The following is a 6945-nucleotide window of genomic DNA, read 5'->3' as shown; positions in this document are numbered from 1 at the left end:
CTTGCTGTCGAAGATTCATCTGGAAATGCAATGTGAAGCCAAGTGATCTGACCCTGGCATCGTTCTGCCATGTAAGTGGTCAGGAGGATTTGGAACAGATGCGACCCATTTGGTTATAGAAATACTTCTTGAACATCCTTCTTGCTGGTACTCACACTCAGTTGTCTGTGTCCAGTCAGTGACATGATGTATCATCAGAAAAGGGTTTGTGATGTCCTGATCTGTTGAAAGTATAACTGCAAAACAACGATTAGTGTGGTTCAACAGTCCATCGGACTTTCATCCACTGGGTATGGTTCCGTCAACTCCCAACAATGAAGACAATAGATCAGTCCTGAAAACTTGTGGATCTCAGAAGTTCCATCATCAGAGTGAAGCATACACCCTATTCAGACAAGTTTCCATAAAAGTCTATGTCAAATTTCCTTTTCCATCCAGAACTGGCTTGGTTGATGTTTCATTCAATGTGCTATATTTATGCTCGAATAGCACCTGGCAGTGGAATGAGATTCCGATGTCTGATCAGACTTGACTTTGCTTAGCCAAATCAAAAATGGTTACATCTATGCTATTCCACCATTAAAATGTTAGACCTTACGTCAAACAAACAGTTTCCAAATAAACAATTAAAACAAATCCTAAGAAAATAATATGTTAAACATAGCAGATTCCAATGCACCATTATAACTTTGCAAACAGATTTTTTTTATTTTCATGTAACTCCTTTTAAGTACCAATTTGATTTGCTTTGAGCCCTAAGCTCAACTCTTTCCAATCATAATCAGTTATCATATCATACATCCCCCCTGCTTTCACTTCATTAAGTCAATGGAAAGCGACACCATGACTGAAAGCAGAATCATGGCGAATATGGCCACAGGAGGCGCCATCCTGAGCCCACACTGGCCACCATTTTGGGATGGACATGTAAAAATAGAGAACTGGTAACAGGGATGGATCTAGAATCCATTTGATATGGAGTTGCATACTGTATATTCGTCAAAAACAACAAGGTGAAAATTTTAAAAACACAAACATTCACTAACACAAAGACATCAATGTGCAACACGGTCTTGTGCGAAGGAGTTATAAACCATGTAACCCAGTGACACAGCTAAACAGCTCTCAAATTATTTAATTGGCTATCATGCATTTATAATATTCTGAAGTTTCTTGGCACATGCCTAACTAAATTGGTTTGCCCACTAGGGGATAAGCTGCGCACCTAAGTTGTAGGAGAAAAAACTCCAGCCCATGTTCCAGTGGTATACCTACTGCCACCACCAGGGCGATTGTATTAGCATATTTACAGCACCCAAATTTAGCATTTTCAAAGGCAACGACCAAACTACCTTGTGACAAACAATGTCTTGATTAACCTTCTACATTTAAGTAAAATTCTCCAACTTGATTCATTTTAATTCCAAATAGTGGCATTCAGCCAAACATTAAATCACAACTTATATTTTGACCATGTCTGTGATTCTACTAACATCAAAATTATTCTGTCATCAACAATGGAGGATGACTTTTGGTCAAAAGTTATACATTTCAATTTTAAAGCTATTGAGTAGAACATTTCTCTAACTTCTACTCAATGTTTGATCATCCCAAAACTGAATGTGCTTATGTTGATGAAATTACCACAGTTGAGACCAGTCTGAACACTCAACTTTAACCCTTAGAAATAGGCTGCTCTGATTTAATGGGAGAGGTTGTTTGGGGTCATCCTAGGGGTCTGCCCCCCTTCCTGGAGTCCTTGGCTTCACCCACTCATGGCTAGCCATAAATATTGATTATTTAAAATGTATATGAAATTTAGGTTTCCACATATTAAAAATCCGTACATGGTCCTCAGGCTGTCTGTAGCAACATATGTTATTCTTTCAACTTAGCCGATTCCTTTGTTAAGTGAAGGTTCAGATTTACTGTCCTACCCATCTCTAGTTTTGTGTGCAGTTTGTAAAAATATGCTTGTCATATCTATACAAGAACTTAACATTCTGGTGGACATTCCAAAACATTGGTGAAAATTATGACTAAACCAAAAACAGACATGACCACCCAAGTAAGCCTATGTTACTCTCGCTATCCCAGGTTGTGGGGGTGTGTGGGGGTGTTGGCTCAAGCACACCCCCTGTGCTGCTCCCTGAACCAACGGACCATTTTAGTCAGTCAACTTTTTAGTATCTAATTTCTATAAACACAAATGTCATCTTAGTTGTAAGAGAAACACAAAAAACTAACAAATTAAAATGTTCCTAATTAACCAAGGCCAATTACACATTCAAAATAAAATATAACATTTTATTGTTGGGGATTAACTCGCTTTTGGCAGTTTTCACCCTTTTTGTCATAATTTGAGACTTTAATCTCAATCTTTTGTCTAAAACCAATGTATAACATGTATTAGAATCAAATTCAGTGCACATGGAAAGCCAAAAAATATTACCCTATGTGTATTGTTCCCCTCTCACCAGTTGTCCTGTGACAAGGCAGAGAGAGAGAGAGAACACACACACATTCCAACTTGGTGGAAACCCTCTGTAAAGGCCTATGGCTGTTTTGGATTCATTTTCAGTCCTCATGGGACACAGCGTGTCTTCTTAACGTTAAAGATTATCACCATGTGGATTCTTCATTCTATCACTGATATAATATATGAGGAGAGAGAAAACACAATATTTTAACCTTTTGTAAGAAAACCATGAGACTATTTTACCAGATTACACAATCATCATTGTACCAATTTCTAATTTATCACTAGGGTTAGATGTACCCACGTGTTAAAGCCTGTAGTGAGACACTCCTTGATGCCTTACGGTTTTAAACATTATCATCAATGCAATAAATGTTTGATTTAAATTTACATAGTGAACATGACAAAGCACAACAAAACAGGCTATTCCTTGAATACCTATTAAAACATGTTCAAGCATGACAGAACAAAACAGGCTATTTCAAATGCTTTTTAAAACATGCTATATACCATCAAAGTGCTTTCGAATTAATATTCACTTGAATAAGCATGGTCATTATCAAGGGAAGTGATCAGATTTCCTTGATAAGTTCCAGCTCTACTCAATATTTAGGTTCGATACATTTTTGGAAACACATTTAAAACTCTTAATCAATGATTATAAGCTCACGTCAGTTCCCGGTATCAGCTGGAAATCCTCTGTTTTTGATTCCTGAATTCCATACATGGAATCATACTATTTCAGTCACATGGGCAACTCCTAACAGGAGGAATGGACAGAATGTAAGGACAGGATGTGTGGGGCCCATCAGTAACAGGCAACACGTCCTGTCTGTGGTCCTTCTTTCAGAGTTAGTCAGCACATCTGTGTTGTGTTAAGTTTCTCATGCCAATTTTCCATCACCAGTCAACTGGTGGTATTTCTGGGACTCCAGCTATCCACAGTATCTTTGAGGGCTCGAGTGTCCGAGGTGCGGAGAAAGGCCACTCTGCGGGCCTTGGCCCACGTCCGGCCGTTACGCAAGGTGTGTGTTTACGCGGTCATGTCTCACCTGGGCTTGATGTCGTCAGCCCACGTGGAACTAATGTTAAACAGCGTTGACATAAAGGTTTGGATGATACGCGGTAAAGACGAGTTCTGGCTTATGGGGTCAGGGGATGTGCGTTATCTTTTGCGTATATCATCTTTTCATAGAACAATTCATAGAACAATAATTCAAGGTAAAATATACACTTAGACAATGAATAACAAATGATAAAACAAGCATAAAATAAAGACATTAAAATAAAATCCAATTTTGTGGGGTCTGCGGTAGGGGGTACAAAGAAAGCTTTGGTTGGTTGTTAACCAGTTGCTGGGGGACAGGCTAAATGATCCATTGTGTCGCCAGACGATTGTTTATACAAATTGATTTTACGCCTTATAAGCTAATTTGGAGTAGTTGTAACAGGCATGTTGAGACATGCCATGGCCTCTAAAAACATCCCCCTACCCCAATGGCCTTCTATCTTCAGCAATTTTATTGGTTGCTGTCACACTTTACCATATCAAACAGGTGCGAACCCTTGATTATATCTCCTTTGAAAAGGAATTCACCATTTGAAGTCCATGAAGACAAATCTTTAGACCTGTGCATTGTATTAAGACTGTATTCAACATTCTTCCTACGCCTCGCAGGCACATTATCCAAAATGTAATCAACAAGGTTAGCATTTCTGTCAACAGTTTGCTTAGTCTCAGTCACGTTTACTACATCAGTCCCAGTCTCAGACCCGGGTAGAATTAAAGTCAGTGTGTTTGTATCAAGATCCCCCTGTCTCACAACAGTCAAAAGTTTTTGTAAAATATCAGATTATCTTTTAGCTTTCTCATATAAATCCATATCAGGCTTCAACAGTATATTGCGAATTGATTCCTGCAAGCTGAAAACATCCCAGTTCTTGCATTGCCAGCATACTAACCGGACATGTCACCCATTGAGCAAGTTTGGGAGGCTCTGGATCAGCGTATACGACAGCGTGTTCCAGGTCCTGCCAATATCCAGCAACTTCACACAGCCACTGAAGAGGAGTGGACCAACATTCCACAGGCCACAATCAACAACCTGATCAACTCTATGCGAAGGAGATGTGTTGCACTGCGTGAGGCAAATGGTGGTCACACCAGATACTGACTGGTTTTCGGATCCATCTATAAATCACAGTGGTGGCAGTGTGATGACATGGGAGTGCATGGCTTCCAATGGCACTGGGTCACTGGTGTTTATTGATGATGTGACAGAAGATGAAAAGCAGCCGGATGAATTCTAAAGTGTATAGGGATATGTTGTCTGCTCAGATTCAGACAAATTCAGCCAAAATTATTGGAAGGCGCTTCACTTTACAGATTGATAATGACCCAAAACATATTGCGAAATAAACCCAGGACTTTTTTATGGCAAAGAAGAGGAAAATTCTGCAATAGCCGGGTCAATCGTCTGATCTCAACCTGATCAAGCATTCATTTAATTTGCTGAAGACAAAAACTGAAGACAGCTGCAGTAAAGGCCTGGCAAAGCAATGAAAAGTCTGTCTGCTGTGTGGCTTTGTGGGAGGCATGGTTGGGGGTTAGTAGTGTTCTGTGTCTGAGTGTGAAGTTCATTAGTGGAGCATGAGAAAAGACAAGGTGAAAAAGGAAGATAAGAAAACCAACACAGGGGAGGGGGATGTAATCAGCATTGGGGATTTCCTTGTCCCGCTCCATTCCAGCAACACCTCTGTTGGCGTGGGTGCCTCTGACTTGGCTAAAGATGAGGCAAAGAGAGCAAACGTTTCCTCTGACATGTTGGCTCACATTGACTTCCTGGTTAAGGGAGGGGGTGTAGAAGGAGCAGATCGGACAGGAGGAGGCCTGTGGCTCTTCTGACTCAGCAGGGGCACTTGTAGCGGTGGCACAGGGTCATAAAGTGTTATTGTAAGAAATAATAATATTGCTAATTGCTCTCTATGACACAGTCTGATACACTTTTCTCACAAATCGGGTTAAGATTTGTGTTACATTTCAAACAAAAAAGTACCATTGAAACGCAGGGGCAAGTTTCTATTGCTCCAAGATTGGTGTAACACTGGGTAAAGATAGAAAAGGAAGACCATTGTTGCCCCAAACATTATAATGATATGTACTGCAAAAAGACTTGAAACCTGTGAAGAGAAAGTAACCTTCAATAGATGCACTTCCAAATCCATACCTTAAAAAAAAAGCACAGCACCCTGTAGAAAAGTGGAAAATGAGTGGTAAAAATAATCAAACATATAACATAACATAAAATAAATCTATTTTCAATACATTCAGCTGTCATGCATCAAACCACGAAAGGCGCTTTTATTGTTGCCTTAGACAATGAGTACATTTTAAATAAATACATTGACACAATCAATAAATACATATAAATTAACATTTTTCCTATATGCTTTTTACTAATAACATTTATGAAGCAAACCCATTTCCTGAAGGCTGTCCTTGCAGCCAAATTAAAGACCCATACCCCAGCAGTTTATCCAATCAATGCCAGCATGACCATCAAATACAGTTACATCTATTTGTACATTCAAAGGGAAAATTGTAAAATGTAAACGTGTTCACTATGATGTGTCTTCTGCCCTCGGTTGAGTGTATGGCTACTCAGCCTATGCAGCGAGCTAAACATACAATATGAGAAGATGTTTCCAGGAATGACAGAACACAGTTTTCTTCTTAGTGCCTTTACTGAAGACCTCTCTTTTTTGATTGATTTGTAAAACTGTGAACATACAAACAAATGTATTAAAAATACATTTAACAAACCAAGACACATTGCTGTGAATTCAAATGCTGGAAATGATCAAAATTCAAGATATAAGGATCACAAGATTACATTTTAAATAATTTAGTTTGTGTCAGCTTGCTACCATGTAGTTGCAGAATATGCTACAGTCAATTGCAGTTTCAGCACACAGATTCACAGGAAGATCAAAATACTGTTCAACATATCTGTAATCCCAACATTTATTGCTGTTACTGTAAAAGTATAACAGGACTTTACTCTTTAGTTATATTTAGTAGAACATGAATTCAGCAACCCTTCGTGAAAGCTACACGTAAAACAAAACTGCTTGTTTTACTTTTGACAACCTGAATGTACAACCTAACGACCTGTATAGTGTGAAAAGCAGTGTTAGCATCGACTTATAATAAGGTATTGCGCACCACATACTAAACAGAAGTTAGCAACATTAGCTTGGCTAAGATCACGAGCAACCTTTTGCTTGTAAGAGTTAAAATAACCTCTTAAGTAACAGAAAGGTAACAAAACGTTTAGAAAACCAGATTAGCTATTAATTACTTACAGATTATGGCATGTCAAGCTACCCAAAGATATAAGAGGTATGAGAGGACTGAAGCATGTCAGCACCTTCCGGACATTTTCTTACACTGCGTGTAACAAACT

Source organism: Esox lucius, chromosome 25 (assembly GCF_011004845.1).
Source record: "Esox lucius isolate fEsoLuc1 chromosome 25, fEsoLuc1.pri, whole genome shotgun sequence".
In the NCBI taxonomy this organism is placed as follows: domain Eukaryota; kingdom Metazoa; phylum Chordata; class Actinopteri; order Esociformes; family Esocidae; genus Esox; species Esox lucius.
This window is presented reverse-complemented; position numbering follows the sequence as displayed.